We start from the raw sequence: 24,643 nt of genomic DNA on the forward strand, positions 1-24,643 counted from the left end.
GATGTGAGGAAGAAGTCCAGAGAGAAATAAACAGGTGTGTGTATGCTCTTCTTATTGTGATTGCTTGTGGGCGGAGCCTCGTTACTGTCCAGCAGAAGGTTCACCTGGAGCTGAGACTCTGTGACTCACCTTTCTCCATTCAATCCAGTTTTATGTGTGTAGAGCTTTTAACAACGATCAGTGTGGCAGAGCAGCTTAACACAATCAAAATAATATTATAGAAATGTGTATGAAATGTCAGTGTGTATCAATCAATATTACACACACACACACACACACACATACTGTATATATAATAAAACTGTAGAGTGGGCGTATCTGTACATTGGATAGTGGTAAAAAAAATTATGAGATAAGTAACGGAACACATCAAGGTGATTTTAAACTTTTTTGTGCACACGTTATGTAAAAAGTACAGAATGAATTTTAAAGGGGTTTTCACAGGTGTATCTGGCCGAGCCTGAGGGAACATAAAGGCTTTGTTTATTCACAATCGGCCCTTCAGGAGGAGAAGATAAGATACAGAGGATACACAAAATAAAATGGAAAACGCCCTTATATCATAAAAAATCTAAATCTTAAAATTCAACAGATGGCGCTGTACATTTTTTAATACATGCTTATAAGTGTAAACTCCAGATCAGGCCCAGACTCCAGACCAGTCTCTTACTCCAGACCAGTCTCTTACTCCAGACCAGTCTCTTACTTCAGACCAGTCTCTTACTCCAAACCAGTCTCATAACCAGACCAGTCTCTTAGTCCAGACCAGTCTCATATCCAGACCAGTCTCTTAGTCCAGACCAGTCTCTTACCCCAGACCAGTCTCATACTCCAGACCAGTCTCTTACTCCAGACCAGTCTCTTACTCCAGACCAGTCTCATATCCAGACCAGTCTCTTAGTCCAGACCAGTCTCTTACTCCAGACCAGTCTCTTATTCCAGACCAGTCTCATATCCAGACCAGTCTCTTACTCCAGACCAGTCTCATATCCAGACCAGTCTCTTAGTCCAGACCAGTCTCTTACTCCAGACCAGTCTCTTATTCCAGACCAGTCTCATATCCAGACCAGTCTCTTACTCCAGACCAGTCTCATACTCCTCACCTAAACGCGGTCTGATTTATTTATTAACATTGTTACTGTGATTGGACTCAAATCTCCCTGCTTTAAAATTGAACTGATAATTGAATTCATTCTTCATTTAAAATGTGTATTCCTGTCACCCGTCTCTACCCTCCCCTACACACACACACACACAAACACACACAATCCAAGACAGTGAGTACAGAAGGAAAAGCCAACTTCCAGGTAAGAGATAACAAGGTAATTGTTGTGTAGTAAAATGTAAACTCTTTGAACATTAATAATTTATCAGCATTTAAAAAGTAGGTACAAAGAAAAGTTGTTATATTAGATAATTAAATAAGAGTAAAAATCCACAAGTGTACCTGAGTACAGAGAATAATAACAAATATACTGTAGTTGCAACGATGACGGGCCCAAGCACCGGTTTGGTGACGATCGTATAAATTTCCTAGAAGCAGTAAATCAAAATCCATCAGGTGCGTTTTGGCAAACAACTCAAAATAACTGACCTTTTGTTGAGTTTAGCCCAGGACATACAGCGTGAAAGTTCGGTCCAATGAGCTGAGTCATCGTTTCTGTGCGCGGTACAAATGGATGGTGATTAGTGTGAAAGCGCCCTCACACCCTTATTATTGTGTGGAATGTGAAGCGATCAGATCAGATCTCAGTAAAAGTGGTATATAAATAAAACAGAATAGGACAGAATTAAATTGGTCATGACTTTGACTTAAGTCAGGTGGTTTTGACTACAACACCATTAAGAGCAACACCTGGCCCAGGGACAGACAGGATTCCAGGCTCCCTGGGTATGTGTCTCTGGGACAGTCAACACTCAGACTGACCAACTGTCTTACTGTATCTTTGGAGGAATCTTTGGAATTTTCCAGTCCAGTCTTAGAGGAATTAAACTAACACTAGTTATAATAAAGCCAGCCATTTCTACTGCACACAAACTACGAGAGTGTGTTTACCTCTTGCATGTCTGTGTACTTATTGATTTGTAAATAAAGCCCTAGACATGCAGCCATCATGTCCTAACACCCAGCGTTAGTCTCCTAACATCAGTCACCTGACAGAGCCTGAAATCAGGCCATGCTCACGGGTACATGACACATCTATAACACTCAGTGACCCAAGCGAAGATCTGTCCAAGTTAAACCCGAGACGGATTAATACCGGCTGCTGGGCCTGGGTTTATATTTATGTCTATATATTTATAGTTTATCAGGTGTGCTCATACAGAAGAGTGTACAGAAGTGTTTTGTAGAACATCCACACACAGATCAGTACGGTCGGGTAGCATATAGGTTTTTATGATGATACCTTTTTTTTTCTTTTCAAAAAAAAAAAAAAAAAAATTCTTACATTTTTTGTGAAGCTGCTTTGAGACAATGACCATTGTTAAAAGCGCTATATAAAGAAAAATGGAATTGAATTGAATTGAATACCGGTGCCAAATCAGTACTTTTAAAATGGTACCTGTGCCTAAACTGATACTTTTCAATTCAATTCAATTCAATTCAATTTTATTTGTATAGCGCTTTTAGCAATTTTCATTGCCGCAAAGCAGCTTTACATAGTCAAAAGAATTATTTAAGTTTGTATGAAATGTGAATTTGTATGAATCAAAATGGTCAGTTTGTCCCTGGTGAGCAAGCCGAGGGCGACAGTGGCAAGGAAAAACTCCCTGAGATGGTAATAGGAAGAAACCTTGAGAGGAACCAGACTCAACAGGGAACCCATCCTCATTTGGGTGAAACAGAAAGCAGTAAATGATCTGCATTTATACAGTGTGTAGGGTGGGAGGCAGTTCAGCTATAATAGCTGATGTTAATTGATGTTAATATGGAGTCCAGGTAGTTATTGAAGACCCAGGTAGACTTGTAAGAAGTTCCAGTCATGAACTATCGAACTGTCAAGTCCCCAGAGAAACAGTTGCCAACACCAGTCAAGGCCAGAACCATTTTCTAGGTAGAGAGAATCATTCCCAGACACCAGACGCATCCCAGAGAGACACACGGGGCATCCATGTGACGAGATCTTCAGCCAGAAGCGGGGCCCCCGGATGGGTCAGACAGGTCCGGAGGGCAGAGGGAGTCTGGATCACTGGCAGCTCAGGAACGACATGTGTAGCTCGACAGAGAGAGAGAGAAAGAGTGAAAGGGGGGGACAGGAGGAGAGAGGAAAAAGAAAGAGGGGGGGAAAGAGAAGAAGAGGAGAGATGGCAGTTAGGTCTGGTCACACAATGTATAATGTGAATGCATATTAACTGTAGAGTGCAAGCAGAGACTCCGGCAGGACTAACTATGACAGCATAACTAAAAGGGAGAGCCAGAAGGAAACACAAACATGAGGGGGAACTGAGATGTAAAGCAAACAATCACCTCACCGTCAGCAAACCTGAGTGATCAATGAGAGTGAGGAAGACAGCATCCAAACATACCAGTTCACCATAATACTCTACGTCCATGAGTCCCCCAGATCTGCTCCTTTACCTATGGCAAATCTATTTATAAAAACGCTTGGCTAAATAAATAGGTTTTTAGCCTGGACTTAAACACTGAGACTGTGTCTGAGTCCCGAACACTATTTGGAAGACTATTCCATAACTTTGGGGCTTTGTAAGAAAAAGCTCTGCCCCCAGCTGTATTTTTCATAATACGCGGTACTGACAAGCAGCCTGTATCCTTTGATCGAAGTAGGCGTGGTGGATCGTAAGACACTAGCAGTTCGCTCAGGTACTGCGGCGCGAGACCATTTAATGCTTTATATGTCAAAAGTAGTATTTTAAAATCAATGCGAAATTTCACAGGGAGCCAATGGAGTGAAGATAAGATAGGGGTGATGTGCTCATATCTTCTGGTTCTGGTGAGGACTCTCGCTGCTGCATTCTGGACTAGCTGAAGCTTATTTATGCATCTAGCTGAACAACCAGACAGTAAGGCATTACAATAGTCCAACCTAGAGGTGATAAAAGCATGAACTAGTTTTTCTGCGTCGTTTAGCGACAATAAATTTCTTATTCTGGCAATATTTCTGAGGTGAAAGAATGCTATCCTGGTAATATTATCTACATGTGCTTCAAATGAAAGGCTGGAATCAATAATCACACCAAGGTCTTTCACTGTTGCATTTGATGGAACAGAAAGGCCATCTAAAGTTACGGTGTGATCTAAAATTTTACTCCTAGCTGTATGCGGTCCTATGACTAGAACTTCTGTCTTATCCGGATTTAGCAGAAGGAAGTTAATTAGCATCCAATTTCTTATGTCCTGCACACATTGCTCAATTTTAGTAAGCTGTTTTTTCTCATCAGGTTTTGCTGAGACATATAACTGTGTATCGTCAGCATAACAATGAAAACTAATACCATGCTTACGGATTATGTTGCCCAGAGGAAGCATGTAAAGGGAAAAAAGCAGTGGACCTAAAACTGAACCCTGCGGAACGCCAAACTCCACCAGAGAACATGCAGAATAATCACCATTTAAGTCTACATACTGATAACGATGGGTCAGATAGGATCTGAGCCAGGAGAGGGTTGTACCCTTAATTCCCACTACATTTTCTAATCTGTGAAGAAGAATAGCGTGATAAACGGTGTCAAAAGCTGCACTGAGGTCAAGTAATACAAGCATAGTTACACAACCCTGATCAGAGGCCAATAGAATGTCATTTACTACTTTAACGAGCGCTGTCTCTGTACTGTGATGAGGCCTAAATCCTGACTGATACAGTTCATGTATGCCATTTCTATGTATATATGAGCATAGCTGCTCCGCTACTATCTTTTCCAGGATCTTAGAGATAAAAGGGAGGTTTGATATTGGTCTGTAACTGGACAGCTGACAGGGGTCGAGGTCAGGTTTCTTAATTATTGGTTTGATAACTGCTAATTTAAAAGATTTTGGAACATATCCAATGCTGAGTGAAGAATTAATTATTCTCAACAGGGGTTCTATTATTGCTGGTACTATCTGTTTAAGAAAATGTGTCGGTACAGGATCTAATATACAGGTTGATGAATTTGAAGAAGAGATGAGTGAAATTAGTTCATTCTCTTCAAGGGGAGTAAAGTATTCTAGGTTCTGATCTGACATGGCTAGATTAACATCTGCATCAATTACATTGTTCGGTTTCAAAACCTCAATTTTATGCCTAATATTTAAAATTTTATTATTAAAAAAGTTCATGAAGTCCTCACTATTGCATGATGTTGTTGTGGAGATTTCTGCAGTGGTCTTATTTCTGGTTAATTTGGCTACAGCATTAAATAAGAATCTAGGATTATTTTTGTTATTTTCTATAAGAGTGGAGAGATATGTTGATCTAGCTACACTAAGAGCTTTTCTATAGTTCAGGATGCTCTCCTTCCATGCTATTTGAAATACTAGTAATTTAGTTTGACGCCATTTACGTTCTAATTTCCGAGCGGTCTGTTTTAAAGTGCGCGTGTGATCGTTATACCAGGGAGCAAGTTTCTTATCTCTAATAATTTTTCTTTTGACTGGAGCTACATTATCTAAGGTATAGCGAAATGTCGACTCTAAATATTCAGTCGCCTGATCGAGTTCTGTGGGGTCAGACGGTGATCTAATCGAAGTTGGGAACTCTGGGAGATTACTGATAAAACTCTGTTTGGTAGTTGATGTGAATGTACGTTTCATACGGTAGCGCGGCGCTGTGTGTACATTATTATTGTGACACACTTGAATTGAGACAAGATAGTGATCTGAGATAACTTCAGATAGTGGTATTGTGAATAAATTTCTTATACTTAATCCCAATAATATTCTTATATCTAAAGTGTGACCTGCTTTATGAGTGGGTCCTACTACACACTGATTTACTCCTACCGAGTCCAGTATAGACATAAATGCAGTTCTCAGAGGGTCTTCTGGGTTTTCATACTTAAGGTTTCAACATTTAGCTTTAGAGTTTTAATTTAAACCTTTTTAAGCTTTAGCTTTTTAAGTTTTAGGGTTTTAATTTTAAATTCGACCACGCCGCCATCTTCCTCATGCCAAAATACAAACAAAGGCTGAAACAGGAAGTTCCGGTTCAGAGGGAGGTCGCGCGCTGGCGGACCAATCGGTGGCCGCGTTACAGGACGCACTCGATGACGCAGACTGGGAAATGTTCAGAAACAGCTCCGATGATGACATCAGCGTGTTTACGGAAGCGGTTGTGGGATTCATTGGGAAACTAGCGGATGATACAGTGGAAAAAAAGACTATTAAAACGTTTCCCAACCAGAAGCCGTGGGTGGATAAAACCATCCGCGACGCTCTGAGATCTCGCACCGCTGCCTACAACACGGGACTCGCGTCGGGGGACATGGAACCGTACAAGGCTGCGTCATACAGCATCCGGAAGGCGGTAAAAGAGGCGAAGCAGCACTACGGGAGAAAACTAGAGTCACAACTCCAACAGAGTGACTCTAGGAGCCTTTGGCAGGGATTAAGGACAATAACGGATTATAAAGCACCAACATCCGGTATGACGAACGCGGACGTGACTCTGGCAGACGAGCTGAACACTTTTTATGCTCGCTTCGAGGCTGCAGCTAAAGACGCTAGCGATGCTAATGCTAGCGGCGCTAACGGCTGCAGACAGGAAGACACTGCCAGCACCGGAAGCGCGTTCATCATCACCGAGCATGACGTGAGGAGAGCCTTCAAGAGAGTGAACAGCAGGAAAGCAGCAGGACCAGACGGCATCTCAGGTCGTATCCTCAGAGCCTGCGCAGACCAGCTAGCACCTGTGTTCACTGAGATATTCAACATCTCTTTATCTCAGTCGGTGATCCCCACATGCTTCAAAGAGTCCATCATTGTTCCTGTCCTGAAAAAACCTCATCCTGCTTCTCTTAATCGCCCTGTAGCTCTCACTCCAGTAGTGATAAAGTGCTTTGACCGCCTGGTCAGAGACTTCATAATTTCTTCACTACCAGACACACTCGACCCACTACAGTTTGCATACCGCCCCTACCGTTCTACTGATGATGCCATCTCTCACCTCCTCCACACATCACTCACTCACCTGGACGCTAGGAAAGGAAATTATGTGAAAATGCTCTTCATCGACTACAGCTCCGCATTTAATACCATAATTCCCTCCACACTCACCACCAAGCTGGAGCACCTGGGACTCTATCTATGTGCCAGTGGATCTCCAACTTCCTAACTGGCAGACCACAGGCAGTAAGGATGGGCGGTCATGTCTCAGCCTCCCTCACTCTCAGCACTAGAGCACCCCAGGGTTGTGTTCTGAGCCCCCTGCTGTACTCTTTGTACACCCACGACTACGTGGCGACTACCAACTCCACCATCGTCATCAAGTTTGCTGACGACACTGTCGTGGTGGGCCTGATCGCCAACAACGATGAGTCGGCCTACCTAGAGGAGATAGAAAATCTGGAGAAATGGTGCCAGAGGAACAACCTCCTCCTGAACGTCAGCAAGACAAAGGAGCTGATTGTGGACTTTTGTACAAAGCAGGAGCGGAACTACCAGACCCCCGTCATCAAAAGCAGCCCAGTGGAGAGAGTGGACAGCTTTCGATACCTCGGTGTTCACATCACACAGGACCTGTCATGGTCCTGTCACATCAACACCGTGGTGAAAAAGGCCCGGCAGCGTCTCTACTACCTCAGACGCTTGAGAGACTTTAGACTGCCCTCCAAGGTGCTAAGAAATTTTTCTACTCCTGCACCACAGAGAGCGTCCTGACGGGAAACATCACAACCTGGTTCGGAAACAGCACCATGCAGGACAGACGAGCTCTACAGAGGGTGGTGCGTTCAGCTGAACGAATCATCCGCACCGAGCTCCCTGACCTGCACTCGATCTACAGAAAACGGTGCTGGACCAAGGCCAGGAAAATGGTGAAGGACCTCAGCCATCCCAACAATGGACTGTTTTCTCTGTTGCGGTCTGGGAAGCGATTCCGCTCCCTGAAGACCAATACAGAGAGACTGAGGAGGAGCTTCTTCCCGCAGGCCATAAGGTCTCTCAACCACAACACAATACAGCACTAATATTATCTCTTTTACATCTAACAGTGGGCATTTATGGACAGTATGGACACATTCATGCACAATTTTTGCACTATATACTTATACATTCATTATGGACCACTGCACAAATCACTTTAATAATAAGACACTTTAAGAAGACAGTCACTTTATGCATATTTGCACACCTCAGCCATTTTTTTAATTACTTATGGACAAATTTCTATTTTCTTCTTTCATATTTCTATATTATATATATTTTGTTTTTATTTGTACAGTATATTTTTATTCTTATTTTATTTTAGGTAGCACAGTATAATTTTACTTTTACTAGTTAATTTCATTTTTCTGCAATATTTCTTTTACTGCAATATATCTTTATTTTTACTTGTACAGTATATTTTACCAGTTAACTTTATTTTCTACCGTATTACCTTTTATTTATATTTATTCTTATGTTTAAGTTTTTATTTTAAGGTCACTGGTAGTCGAAATAGCATTTCACTGCATATTGTACTGTGTATGACTGTGTACGTGACAAATAAAATTTGAAATTTGAATTTGAAACGTGTTTAGCTTAGCAAGCTAACGCTATCTACTGCCGTCAGACAGAGTGTAACGACTGGATGCACACGCTGCAGTAACGCGGATGCTCCCATTTCCATAGTTGCGAGTTTAAGTCGGATGTGAATACAACATGCACACTCGCATCACCACAAATACTAGCTGGACTTAGACGGGAAATTATTTTTCACACGCGGTGCCACCGAAGTAAGTGCCACCCGGATTTGGTTTTGGTTCACACCGGTTACTATATGTAGGTTTCAGTAACCACCACCAGCCAAATCAAAACCTCTCTGTGGTTCTGTTTGTTACACGTTTAAGTGACTCTTTAATGGATCATCAAATTTAATATACACGGTAAATCACAAGTCTGTAGAAGAACCTCCACTAAAAGCTGAAGATGGAGCGTAAACTGATGCTTCTGTGAAAAATCTCCATTCAGAGGAAAAACACAAAACCTAATGTGAAGCAGGCAGATGAAAAATACTGTGTGTGTGTGTGTGTGTGTCTTTTCTGCACAGTCCAAAAACACCCCGATGTCCCAACACTCATCCATTCATTCATTTATCTTGAGGAACGTAAGGAGTGAAGATGAGCTCGGGCTGCTGATTAACTCAGATACACGACAGGTCCAATCTAATTTTAATATATTTTAAAATCAGCATCATCACTGAAGACATCATTAACATGTAGGGAAAAAAAAAACTCATCCATACAGTCAGTCAGAGGAGAACAGTCAAAGACGAGATCCAGGTTACCTTCACTCGGACTGAATGCACTAGTGAATAGAGTTCAACACGCAGGAGGAAAAGCAGCAGCTCCTTTTCATCCGTGGCCTTTCTGCAAAACCGCAGGAGAGAGAAAAGTCAAGTACTCGCTCTACCGTATTGATTCTGATCTTAATGAGGTATCAGAGGGAGACGGCTGGGCTTTAATAAGTCCCTCATTTCCTCTTTCTCCCTCGGATCCCCCCGCGGTCTCTCTCTCTGCCGTCTCCTTATTTACTAAAGGTCTCGAGAGGAGCAGCGAGTGAAGCAAGGTCCGTCCCACTTTTCTCATACAGAGCATGTGTAAAAATATCAGAACATCTCCTCTGCTGTCTCTGGACGCTCTCTCTGGACCTGGAGACGCACCTGTGCTCGTGTACTCGGGAATTTTAACAGCGTTTGGTGTCAGCTCTCGACACGCCGCGCTTCAGTAAGCCCTGAGATTCACGATTAAAGTGCGTACTAACGAGCTGACGCTGATTAACACACGGCTGAGAGTCTCGTTATGTGTTTGAGGTAAATTGAACAACAGATTCTTGTTGAAAATAGAAAATCATCTCAGTCTTTTCACTCTCTGTACCCGTTTATATCGGTCAACCTCACAATTCAGCTGTGTGTGCAGAAGCTCCTCTCACACTTCAGGAGCGTGTCAGTTCCTTTACCTTTAAATGCTTTATTTTGCTTAAATAATTAACAGACAAATTACATTCCAATAAAAACAAAAGAAGACAAAGCGACTGATTATCTGAATTAAAGGAACAGGAGAAGTGTTTAAAAATGAGACATGTCTTTTTTTTTGTTTCTTCTCCGAAGCTCTAATATTCTGATTGCTTTAATGTTCCTTGCAGTTAATAATTCAAGGTTTCATGATATTGGGTTTTTAATTTCATGTGGATGTTAGAAGTAAAAACTCAGTATCTGAAACCTTATTAATTGAGCATTTTGTGTCAAAATTTCCAATTAAGAGAGTTGGATATAAATTGGAGAAGAGTAGATGTTTCACAGCACGCCATTCTGACGCGTCTCACTGCAGAAAAACGCTGACACAAATATGTAGTAAAGCCGAGTTTACTAACAAGCCAGCTGCTCTACACACTCTAACCATGAGGAGCTGCTGGCTGGAATTCATTACTTTACCAAACTCTATTATTCTCTTCCTTTCTTTTTTTTTAGATTGTTTTTCTTTAGCTCTCTAATAATCCAGAGAATTAATTTCCCCAGTCCGGTCGTGAACTCCGACACCACGAGAAGTGATTATTTTCTGATTTATGATGATAATAAGTGATGTGTGTTGTCAGTTCGGTTCTTCACACTGACAGGTTTCACTTCGTCCTCTGGGAGCGGTGCGAGACAGCTGCACAAATCCGTATTGTGGAGAGTCTAATGCAAATCGGCTGCCTAGCAACTCCCAATTACGAGCCGTCTCTCACTTTTAACTCATGTATTGTCTTGTAAAAATAACCCAGTGACAATTAAGTATCTAATTAAGCGACATGCTCGAGTCCCCTCCCAGCATCGTAAGTATAATCGTCCTGCCAGCTGGACAGTGCAGCGTCCTAATCGTGCACCGCGCAATTTCACACTCGTGCAACAGCTTTTTAGTGCCCACTGGCTCTCCAGTCAAGTTAGTTTATTTATTTATTTATTTATTTATTTATTTACTCTTGTGGAATGTCAACCCTTTCAGACCTGCATTCAAACCTCGAAATTAAAAAGACAAACCTGACATTCGTCCTGTCGCTAGCGCTGGGAGATAAAGCGCAGTGCATTGGTTTTTTAATGAAAGATTGTCAATTAGTTCTTCAGTTTTTTTGCAATTAAAACAATATACAAAGTATGCATAATTTTTTTTTTATTTATCAAAATGGACATTGGTAAATAATTCTTAGCTTTTTTTCTCTTGTGTTATTATTATTATTAATATTATTATTGCTTTTTAAACATCGTATGTTGTCTAAGCTCTCTCAGTTCTCCTAGCTCCTGGTGTTACAGTGTATTTCTAGGTCAGTGCTTTAAACCCTGCTCCTGTAGATCTCCTACTCTGCACTCGTCAGTGTTCTCTCAGCTCCCTGTACACCGGACTTAACCAATCAGCTAATTAACGGCCTTCTCTGAATCGAAGTGAGTGTAATGAGCAGGACAAACAGTAAAGCGTGTGCTACAGCGTTTCCTCCAGGACCAGCACTGAGAGCCGGTGGTGCTTAACGCTATTACAGCATTTCATTATGCAGTGTTTCCCACACATACACTGTACAGTAGTGGAACACCCCGAGTGTATCTGCACACACATCTTAAAAATCTGTCCCAAAGAACAATGCTATCCGTGATCAATTAACTGTTAGCGCACAGTTCTGTCTCGCGCTCTTGCTCTCTGTGTTTATCGTGCTACAGCGAGAGCGGTGTACTGAGGAGCAGTACTAATAAACGCTCTGCAGAGATGGTAAACAGGTTCTTCTTTAAAAGGGGGTGGGACAAACAGGATTAAAACTCAAACCTGGGCCTCCGAGTGGCGCAGTGGTAAAGTGCTCGCCCTATCATTTGGAGATTGCGAGTTTGATTCACAGGTGATGCTGTAACCTCGCAGCTTGAGTTCTGGAGGGAGCTGATTGGCCGAGCCTTCTCAGAGGGGAGGGATGAGAGGTACTTAGTGCTCCCACATTAATCACAGCTCTACAATCAGGGAGCTCTGTGAAACAATGTGAGCTCGCATAAGTGGAAGAAGCGGATAGCACTGTCCTCTAAGTGTGTGACTCCGCCCCCAATGGTGGTTGAGCGAGCAGTTCAAAAAGATGTGGTCGGCTGGCGTCACGTGGTTCGGAGGAAACACGAAATAGTCTTTGGCCCTCCCGGCTGTATGGTAGAAGTAGCCTTAATGTGGAGCCCCCTAGTGACGGGGAGGAATTGGACACGACTAAATTAGGGAGAAAATCTGGGAAAATCCCAAAAAAAACTCAAACCTGCTTATTCAAAAGTCCTGCCGGTGTGTGTTGATGAGGGCAGGGCCTTAGTCATATCGTTCTGATATGTTATGTGGAATAATGTTATCATAAGGCCTATATTCCACTGAGCCCAATTTGTCCCGCTGTCTCCAGATTTAAAAGTCCTTGCAGTCTCTACCAGTTCTGTGAATTTTTCAAGTGTTGCCACCCCACATCAAGCCGTTATTCGAAACAAACTCATAAGGAAATGAAAACAGCGCATATTCACACAAGCAATATCAGTAGTAAGGACATGTTATCAACATAACGTTTTAATAAGCAATTTAATGATGTTCTACTGAGTTCTAAATAAATGATAATGAAACACGACCAGTATTGACACTACCATCATAAATGGAAAGTAAAACCACACTACTGACCATTACGAACCATAACAGAGGTGTTAACAATATGATAATGACTTTATTATGCTGTGCTATGTTTTTTGTATTTTGTATCTGTTTTTTGTGATCTGAGTTTATTATACAATTATGAAAAATTATTAAATCCTATGGAATGAAGCTGCTCACATCGCACGCTCTTTCACCTTACAAAAGGCAGTGTTTATTTAGTGAGTGAATATTTCAGTTTAGTGAAACTAAAGAGGTTAAACAGGTGACCTGTCTGGGGTTTTTCTGTTGTATTATTATTGATGTTACATTTCATCTGCTTTGGAAAAAGCTGCCACTTTTTATGACTGAAATCAAGCTGTTCATATCGTCTTTTACAAAATGAAAGTGCACGCGATGTGAGCAGGTTTATTTCACAACCACATTTCAGCCATTCGTCGTCAAATAATTATTTACTGCTGGACACAAACAGCACAAAAGCATGAAGATTACTATTTGAATGATAAAAAAGCCTGAAAAAACTTGTGTGCGTGTGTGTGTTTAATTAAACCCGATGCAGGTGTTGTAATATTCTCTGATAAAATACACAGAACTCAGGACCATGCAGTTTAGGGTGTGAGATTTTTAAAATTAAACTTTAAATTTAACATTTTTACTGTGCATCAGACTTTACCATGTAATATATCTTTTAATCGTGTTAATCATGACTGTTTTTCTTTAAATATTACTAATTTTGTCATCTACATTTAATACGAGGATGTTTTTCTGCCGAATGCTGCAGAAGAGGTGAGGAGGGGATAGAAATCAATAAGGCCTCCCTATATAGGCATGAAATCAATAATAACTTGATAACGGCGCTTAGGAATTGATACCAAGGCATTAACGAGGTCTTAATGTCGGGAGGGCGGAGCCCAAATTTTCCTCCTGACAATACCGACGCCGACGACTACGTCAGAATTCATAACGAGCCCAGTAGAGGCTGTAGGCAGACGTTTACGTCCTGTACCGAGCTCATCAGAGGCAATTTTACTTCTGTCAATTTTACTTCTACAGGAATTACACGCATTCATTATTATTATTATTAGTTTTTTTGTCCTTTTTTGACAAAAACAAAGAGAAAAACGTGATCTTATGAATCTGTGTCGTCTCTTTACCCATGTGACCGTTTTTGATATATATTTTGTTCAGTTGTGTGTGTATAGCTGGTTTAAATAAAAATAAAGTTCAGTTTATCATATTGCCGAGGTTCTGCTGAAAAAGCTGATGTCACTCTGTACCGCACAGTCCTGACCCATATATGTACAGTATATTTATATTTATTTAAACATCGCAGTGCAAAACAACTAACGACAAAAAAAAAAAATAATAATAAATAAATAAATAAATAACAAAACCTCCAGGAACAATAGCCCTGTGGGAACTGTAACTGTAGATAAACTACAAAAATGATTTTTGATTGGAAGCTGTCGATAATAGGGGGGGTGGCCTGGAACTGGACACCGCTAAATTAGGGAAAATTACAGAAAAAAGAAACTTTAACAATCCTGATGACAACATTTTGAAAATTGCATTAAAACACAAGTTTGGATTAATCAGTTTAATGAATAAAATCACCCAGCACTTCATGTTATACACCTCGATTCACGAGACCACGGCCAAAACATGTTGTTTAGTAGGTGCGCATGGTTTAGAGTGTTTATACAGAACTCTGGTGTGTTCAGCGTGGTTCTTCAGGCAGGTGAGAACACAGCACTCACACTCAGTTTAAAGATTATGTGCCGTGGGGTGAACCTCAGTCTGCCTCCAAGTGAGAAGATGATTCAGCTCTGAGGAGACATGACTGCAGAAACACAAGGTGCACAGATGATCCACACGGAGAGATGTAGAGATGTAGAAATGCCATGCGTTCTGGACATCTGGGCCAATAAAAGTTTTAATTGACAGTGTTTCTGTCAGTTTCGGCATGAGCAAGTTCAAGTTCAAGTAGGCTTTATTGTCACTTCAACCATATACAGTTAGTACACAGTGAAAAGAAACAACGTTCCTCCAGGACCAAGGTGCTACATGCAACAGAAATTCACAACATAAATTAACAGAAAAACTAAACTAGCTAACTAAGAGGCCTAGCTAGTCCTTAACTTGACTGTTCACTGTTTTAGCAGTCTGAGCTTCAGCAGCTCTTCTGTGGGATTGTCCAGTGGGTCTCCTTCCTTGGAGCTCTTCCTATAGGTCCTGACCCCGGCCATATTGAAGGCTAGTTATTCAAAAATGTAAAGTAGCTGATGTTTTCCAGCAAGACTGAAAAAAATGCTGCCCCATGTTGGTGACTTAAGCAAATTGTCCAGTAACTATTACATCCACGTGAAGCAACACATTCTCACATCTCGGTGAAATAAGATCAGTATATAAACATCTGTCGTTACACCAGACTACACCTCTCTGAGTTCTCAGGAACCATCCATCACTCAGAAATGAAAATCAGAATCCAAGAAGCTTTTCGGAGACCACGTAGTCGCCATTGCCTGACGAATAATGTGATTGTGGAGGAACATAAATCTTTGGTGTCAGTGAAGCAGGCAGCTGATGATGTGTGCAGTCACAGCTATTAAAGCTCAGTGGGAGGTGTGAAAAACAACAGACAGGCTCTTCAATTGACAAATCGTGTGACAGAACCACAGCACGTTTAAGAAGAAAGAAAATTGTCGACTTGTTTGACCTATTCAATGATTATTTCATTTCTTCTTATACCGTACGCGATTACATGTAAATACCTGTTTACATTATTATTGACTTGTTTTGTTTATTTTAAGGCTTCCTAATGTTTTATTTTCTATTTGTTTATCTCTTTGCAAATCACATCAATAAAAATGGTAATATAATTAAGGAATGACATTATAGATTTACTCAAAATATAATTACATTTAGGCAAGTTACAGAAAAAGTGATTTATATGTTAGTGAAGGTTTTCGTAAAAAAGAATCAACACCTTGACAGTCAGAGTCCAGTGCCCTGTAGCGGTGTGGGGTTTGTCAGAATAGTACAGCAGCGCAGGTATTCGGGGTGTTTTTACAGGTTTGTGATGAGAGACTGCACAGTCACAAATACAGACACAGACTGTACACTGTCCGTGCTGGATGATTAGATATAAATTATTTGTTTGCCATTGGTACTTGTGATGGAAAAAAAAAACAGCAGTCTTGAACTTTAAAAAGATAACGCAGCACACTCTGGTCTTCTGTTCTGTTACAGCTGGAACACAATGTATTAAATATAAGTGATATTTCTATCTGTATCTTCAGAACTCTATACAGACCCTTGAGCAGAAGGAACACTACATATCTTATTTAAAGGGTAACAGAAAGTTGGCGCTTACAGATTCAGGCTGTTCTCACACTAAAGCACACCATTCCATGCCCGAGTATCATCGCTCCCCCAGCCTCCACACAGGGAATGTACAGTAAGTCCAGCTGTCTGTGACTCTCAAGAGCCCAGACATAAATAACAACACTGTACGTTTCGTTCATAGACAAGAAAACTATCCACAGGAAACACACAACATTCAGGAACTAAAAAGAGTAAATAAAGACAGTACAAGATGTGTAAGTAAGCAAACGTGTAAGGTAGAGTTTAAGAAGATCATGTTGGTACTTTTATACTGCGGACTGCATATAATCAAGGTCTTTTTTTTTATTTTGATGGTATTTGCCTGAGGAAAGAACCTGTTCCGGTGTACAGGGTTCTGAAGCGCCTGCCAGGACAGAGGAGGTGATAAAGGTTGTGTCAAGGATGTGAGAGGTCTGTAGTTTCCTAGTTTTGGTACAGCACACATCATGGTGAGAGTGGGCAGGGAAGCAACAATTATTATTTTTTCTGCAGTTTTTACTGTTTGCTGCAGTCTGTTTCTGCCCTGTTTTGTGGCTCCAAACCAGACGGTGATGGATGAGAACAGGAAGGATTCAGTGACTGCAGTGTAGAACAGTGTAGAACAACTCCTGGGGCAGACTGCACTTCCTCAGTTGGTGCAGAAAGTAAATCCCCAGCTGGGCCTATTTGAGGATAGAGTTTATGTTGGTCTCATACTTCACGTCTTTGGAAATGGTAATCCCCAGAAACCTGAAGGACTCCACAGGTGACACAGGGGTGTTGGATGCTGTAAAGGGATTTAGCGTTGATTTGTGTCTTCTAGAGACAATAGTCATCTCCACAATATTGACTGTGTTCAGCTCCAGCTCGTTCTGACTCGTTCACCAGAGCACCAGCTGCTACACCTCCTGCTGATATGCAGACTCATCACCATCATGGGCGGGTCCAGTGAGTGTAGTGTCATCTGCAAACGTCAGGGGTTTAACAGCTGGTCCATGGATGTGCAGTCATTAGTATAAAGGGAGATTTGCACTGGAGAGAGGATACATCCCGGGGGGGGACACCAGTGCTGACTGTCTGCATACTAGAAGTAACTCCGCCCACCCTCACCTGCAGTTTCCAGCCTGTCAGGAAGAGTTTGGAGGAGAGGACTCTTGGGATTATTGTCTTAAAAGCCAAACTGAATCAGTCAAGCAAAAGCTGTGTGTATGTCCCCAGGTAGTCAAAGGGATGTAGGTCCTTCAGTGCAGCCCCATGCTGATGCTGACTGCGTCATCCACTGACCTGTTTACCCAGCAGACAAACTGCCGAGGGAATTGTCAGAGAGACAGGCCTGTAGTTATTTGGTGTCTGGGATGATGGAGGAGCGGTTAGAACAGGAGGAGACTTCACACAGCTTCAGTAATCTGTTTAAGATATGAGTGGAGATCTGAGTCAGTTAGTGCTTTCCTCGTCTTTAATTTCTCTTTTTTAATCTTTTTATTGTCGTTTCATCTTTTCTTTACACACTCTGAGTGCAGCTTGGGCGTTGAGGAAGTTGTTAGGGAGTTACCACAGATGTAATGGGGCAATTGGTGGGCTTGGAGGGGTGAGGCATGTGTAGATATCCTTCAAAACCTGCAGTAGGAGGTATTGTGGTCGCCAGCATAGTCTTTGTCTGAGGATGGTAGGGTTGTCTTATGTACAGAGGATGAGACGCATGCTGTACACATACATACAGGTGACTAATGGTGTTAATGATGTCTCCTTCTAAACAGCACTCCTGTTAGCTTTCATATCTGATTCTGACCGCTGTACGCTGGTCCATGCCCAGACATGGTGTGTTCACATAGCTCAACTGTAACAGACTTTGGGATCTGTGTCAAAGTCCCCAGTGTGAAAAAGACAACCATCTGACAATCTAACGTTACAACAACAATGTCATGATGAAATTATTATATCTGTCTCTTGATTATACGCCACATGGTGTTACAGCCGATGGCATAAAGGCATTTTTTCATTTTCTATTTTCCATTTCAGATTTTTTCAGTTTTAAGCGTAAGTGCTTGTGTTAAAATGTCTAAGTCTGGACACTATTTTCTATTAACTGTCTGTAAACTGTCTGTTTGCACCTCTGAAAAGGACGTGTGCAGTACACAGATGATGAGTTCATCGACTACAGCTCTGCCAACCACACCATCATACCAGCCAAACTCATCACGTCAGGACTGAACGCTCATCCACACACACTCGGACTTGATATCCTGGTTGGAGATGAGATGGCCTACACAGATGATATTAGAGTGTTAGCAGAGTACTGTAATGGCAGCAGCATCTGCCTGAACATCAGCAAACTAAGATGATTGTAAAAAAAAAAAAGTAAATGTCACTTTGTTCTGCTGCTTCATCTGCTTGTCCATACAGGACTGAGACTCAGATGCTACATCTGCACACAGCTACAGTACTGCTCATCTCACTACCTGTCACACACTCCCTCACATTCTGTGACTGAACACACACCAGTGTTTCCAGTTAGAATCTTAACTTTTCTTACATACTGATGAAGCGTACGTACCATACATACAAATTTATTTTGCACAGTTTGTATTAATTTTTTCATGAATAATTTCTCATCCACTCTTTACGCTCTCCTCCTCCTCATTTATCTGATGATGATTTTTTTCTATTGAAGTATTTCACTGTACAACCTCTTAATGACATTCTGTCCACATGACAAATAAAACATGATTTAAATCCACTGGAGTAGCTGTACAAATGACTACAAACACCAGGACCACCAGGAACTCCAGGTTGCTCAAAAAAATATAGAATTTAAACACTGTGTTGTGTCTAAAATATGTTGTGTTTAAAATATGACCTTCAGTCTGTGCGTGTCTCCACCGTCCTTACTGCTTGGAAATTAGTTTAGTTTTACATTTGTTCTTCACATAAAACAAAATCAGTCTGTGGCTTAATAATAAAAAAAAATGACTCACATTAACACAAACAACTGCCTAATTCACACACCATCTCTTGTGTAAAATCCTGAGTTAAAACTGTGCGGCATTTTGATTTGTGAAAGCTTAGCTGTGATACAGTATGTGTGGTGTTAAAAGTTCAGACAAAAAGCAGTGAGAACATTTTGTTTGTTACATTGCTCTATAAATATGATTAAGGCAAAAGAATGAGTTGTGAGTTGGCAGATCACCACAGCTGTTATGTTGTTGAAGATAACACAACACCTCAGACTTCTGCAAAAAAAGGACAAGTTTTTTTATACTTTCATATTTTCAGTCTGCTTTTAATATCAGCTTTGATTTTAACCAAAATCTGGTTCTCCAAAAGTACTGGGTGATGTAAAGTAAATAACAATGTTTCATTCTAAAACATCCAGTGTGATTGGCATATAAATGTGTAAGGGTGTGTTATTCATTCATTATTTCGATTCATTTAGAGTTCTACACTGATAAAATCTTATTTAGTATTATTACGGTATCAGTATTAAATATGTGTGTACATGTCGGTAGCCCAGGCAGTCTGTGGAATTGGGCAGCAGGTGAGAAAGTAAACTTCAGAATAACGCGAGGCTCTGTCAGGTTGATGACGAGGAACGCTTTTCCATATTTAGCAGCGATAAAAAGAGAAGAAACAGAAAGTTAGCATGAGGCATCACAGCAGGTGAGGCTGATTAATTTTCAGCAGAACGCCAGCCTCCTTAGAGACAGGTTTTATTTTTTGCCTACACGTTTTAAGTAAAACACTGAACTAGATTCTTTCATTATCCAGTAAAGTATCTGAAGGTCCTTCAGTTTTTTCTTTAATGACCTGTTTGTGCCCTTTACCTTCCTGACCCTGCCCATGAGCACCTATATCATTCCCCTTCTACACTCTTTCTATTGTATAATGTAAAATTAGCTCATTAGCACAAAAGCAATCTGCACTAACAACAAGATATTTTCTTAAATAGTCCTTCAAACTTTATTTACAATTAACTTTATTCTTAGTCATGTCACCCTTTTCTTTCAATGATCGCACTATATTTTATTGTATAATACAATAGTCCCACTATAATAAAATAATTAAACTATATTATACTAATCCCACTATAATACACTAATCCCACTATAATACAATAATCCCTCTATAATACACTAATCCCACTATACTACACTAATGCCTCTGTAATACAATAATCAACTTATACTACACTAATCCTACTATAATACACTAATCTCACTATAATACAATAATTAAATTATACTACACTAATCCCTCTATAATACACTAATCCCACTATAATACAATAATTTAATTATACTACACTAATCTCACTATAATACGATAATTAAACTATACTACACTAATCTCACTATACTACAATACTCCCTCTCTAATAAATGAATCCCACTATAATACAATAATCAAACTATACTACACTAATCGCACTATAATACAATAATTAAACTATACTATACTTATCCCAATATACTACACTAATCGCACTATAATGCAATAATCAAACTCTACTACACTAATCCCACTATAGTACACTAATCCCACTATAATACAATAATCCCACTTAATACACTAATCCCACTATAATACAATAATCAAACTATACTACACTACTCCAGCTATTCTGAACTATACTACACTAATTAACATGATTTATATCACTTCTCTACACTAATCCTACTATACCACACTAATCTTACTATAATACACTAATCCCACTATAATACACTTATCAAAATATACTACAATAATCCTACTATACTACACTAATCTTACTATAGTACAATAATTAAACTGTACTACACTAATCCAGCTATTCTAAACTATACTATACTAATCAACATTATTTATATCACTTCTCTACACTAATCCTACTATACTACACTAATTCCATTACACTGCACTTATATCACTTCTCTACAGTAATCCCACTATACTACACTAATCTAAATTCAATACATAAAATGAAATTTTGTCATTACTGTAAAAACGTGTTTCAGTCCATTCATGAACTTCTGGTTGATAAATATCAGCTGCTCACGTAATTCGACGTTATTTTTACACCGAGCCTTTTTCACAATTTGCTTTTCTGTTTTCTTTAGCTAATTATTATTATTATTATTATTATTATTATTATTATTATTTTTACCCCTGACTGATGATCTTTGAAATTACCTTACACTGTAAAGACTGCAGCTGATAGAAGAGGTCTTTGCGTTGCGAGTGTGCTTTACTGTAGGCTTGGCTCTGGTGTCTCTACAGAAGTCCCCATTAAAGCTTCTCAGTTGTATCAGGAAGCCTGCGATTGCATTTGCTTCAGTGATTTAAACCATCTGCTTGGTGTTTGTGGTGTTTTGTTTGGCAGCTGGGTGCAAAATCCCACTGAGAAAGAGGTCATGCAAAGAGCATTAACATTCTGTTACACACGCGCAATGATACTAATGTTAATCAGCAAAACAGTTTAACATGGTGCTGAACACACACAATGTTGTTATGGAGTTGTTATCACTACACTTAGCTACAGCGCACAGGCAGCATTTAGGAAAGCTTTCAGGCTACTAAGATGATATCTGCTTCACTGTAGAACAACAGGTTCCTTATTTTGGATGGTTTGGAGAAAAACCTAGCTTGGAAGCGTATTAAAGGAAAGAGATCCTGGAACATCTGATTTCATCCATCTGCTGCTCAGCACCGGAGCGCAAAGACAGGGACGGATCTGACAATGACTGATTCGGTGGAGGGTTTTTCAGGTTGAGACGCTTAAACATTGGAATCTGTTTGATGATGTTAGACTTAATCTGCTACAAAAAAATATAAAAGCTACACAAAAAGATTTAGACTTCATCAAAAACTTTTAGCTTTAAATTAGCATTTATTACATTTATTTCATTAGTTTAAGGATTTTAATTAAACATAATTGTATTCGTAAGTATTATTATTTATGTTTAAATTATTTAAAAACGGAAATGTTTATTATTTTGTTATTGTTGCTTCATTAAAACAAGTTTTAGAAAATGAAAAAAAGCAGGCTGGTCTTACAACTACGACTTGATCTCAGTGAATGAGGATGTTTTATTTTCAGCCACGAGACAGTAGAAATACAATTCATTATTAAGATGAACTTGTACAAGATTTTTTTTTCTTTTTCCTCACAAATGTTTATTTATTTTTTTATTTATTAACCAATATAAAATATTTTCCCCAAAAAGCTAATTAACGTGTCACTGCATCAGAACTGATATGTGTGTCCTCTGCTGTTGTGATTACAATCAAGCTTAACGAGTCTGAATTGTAATAACGAGTCTGTTCTTGTTTCACGATTCAGCGCCTCCATTTAAATGCACCGTGTTAATTGCAGGGAGAAGCTAATTTAAATAAAGTGTGTGCAGGTTTTTAAAATTTGCTCCTGATTGGGCGCCTGCTGGAGAAGTCCTTAAAGTTTAATCATCAACTCTAATCATCAATTTTCCCTGCTTGACATGTCCTCGAAACAGAAAGTGGATTCCTTCGAGACTGGGCTGGACAAGGTTTCTAAAGTCACGCACGCACAAACACAAAGCTGGTAATTATGTATTTTTAGATAAAGGGAAAATGAGCGAATACAAATTTTAGCTTCTTTTTAAATGTACCTAAGACACTAATAATAACCGTAACATTTGAAATGGAGAAGAGTTGCAGAGGAAACAGTGGAGAAGAACAACAGTGCAGAATAACAACACTTCTGAGAAGTGGCCAAAATTTTTCAGAGGGTCACAAAACAGCCGAGAACTTGATCCAAATAAACCTCATTGTGTGAGGAAAGTGATGTGGACTAAAACACTGCTGAGGAAAAGAAATGTCATGCCTCGTCTCTCGTCTTCTGATGATCGGAAATCTGTTGTGATAATGATCCAAACGTTCATAATGCAGGTGCTCTTACTTTTTCAGAATTTCATAATAAGAGCATTACAGCTGAAGTGAAGTACAGAAGCAGCAGTACAAAGGAAAGAAGATGCCTCACTGACTCGGTACAGAGGCATTATTGCAAGTTCTTTAGAAGTAAACTGTATGTGTGTTTTTGTCATTTTTTTTTAAGCAACAAAACAGTGAACATGAATGCACCCAGGATGGGGTGCTGATCCATTACACACACACACACACACACACACACACACACACACACACTGTGGAGATTTTGAGAACACCAATTAGGCTAACCTTTATGTCTTTGGACTGAGGGAGGAAACTGGATTACCCAGGGGAACACACCATGCACAGGGAGAACATCCACGCACACAGACAGATCCCGAGGTGAGACTTAATCCCTTGACCCTGGAGGGTATTTTATTACTGACTAATGAAACATTAAAAAAGTAAGACTTCATAACAGTTTCTAAAAGGGTGAGTAAAAGGGATCTTCTTATTACATTGATTCTCCAGTTTATCAATAAACCTTAACATTAGTCTTGTTTACCCTTACACTTCTTCACAGCTCTCTCAGTGGGGCGGGACGGGAGGTACTTAGTGCTTTCACAATAATTACGGCTCTACAGCCAATCACAGAAGAAGTGGATAACGCTGTTCTCCAGTTGTGTTACTCCGCCCCCATTGATGTGTGAGTAAACCCTATACAACCCCTCTATAACCCCCCTAGAACCCCTCTAGAACCCCTCTAGAACCCTTCTAGAACCCTTCTATAACACCTCTATAACATTTACATTTAGGGTTTGAACCTAGGATCTTCCGAACCGTAGTCCAATGCCTTAACCACTGAGCTACCCCTGGCCCTTAACCCCTCTTTAAATCCCCTCTATAACCCTTCTATAACCCCTCTATAACCCCTATACAACCCCTTTATAAACCCCCTCTATAACCCTTCTATAACACCTCTATAACCTATCTGTAACCCCTCTATAACCCCTATACAACCCCTCTATAACCCCTATACAACCCCTATATAAACCTCATCTGTAACCCCTCTCAAACCCCTCTATAACCCCCTCTATAACTCCTATACAACCCCTCTATAAACCTCATCTGTAACCCCTCTCAAACCCCTCTATAACCCCCTCTATAACTCCTATACAACCCCTCTATAACCCCCTCTATAACCCTTCTATAACACCTCTATAACCTATCTGTAACCCCTCTATAACCCCTATACAACCCCTCTATAACCCCCTCTATAACTCCTATACAACCCCTCTATAAACCTCATCTGTAACCCCTCTCAAACCCCTCTATAACCCCCTCTATAACTCCTATACAACCCCTCTATAAACCTCATCTGTAACCCCTCTCAAACCCCTCTATAACCCCCTCTATAACTCCTATACAACCCCTCTATAACCCCCTCTATAACCCTTCTATAACACCTCTATAACCTATCTGTAACCCCTCTATAACCCCTATACAACCCCTCTATAACCCCCTCTATAACTCCTATACAACCCCTCTATAAACCTCATCTGTAACCCCTCTCAAACCCCTCTATAACCCCCTCTATAACTCCTATACAACCCCTCTATAAACCTCATCTGTAACCCCT

The 24,643-nt window shown here is 40.2% G+C and overlaps 1 protein-coding gene across 1 annotated transcript in view; it reads right to left on the reverse strand.

The window, feature by feature from the left end:
- Window positions 1-24,643, reverse strand: part of LOC128519304 (low-density lipoprotein receptor-related protein 1B-like) — a gene marked incomplete at its 5' end in the record, with an annotated part of 288,531 nt that overhangs the window by 258,345 nt on the left and 5,543 nt on the right. The gene's annotated exons all lie outside the window — the stretch shown is intronic.

The sequence above is a fragment of the Clarias gariepinus genome, chromosome 3 (genome assembly GCF_024256425.1).
Source record: "Clarias gariepinus isolate MV-2021 ecotype Netherlands chromosome 3, CGAR_prim_01v2, whole genome shotgun sequence".
Taxonomy (NCBI): domain Eukaryota; kingdom Metazoa; phylum Chordata; class Actinopteri; order Siluriformes; family Clariidae; genus Clarias; species Clarias gariepinus.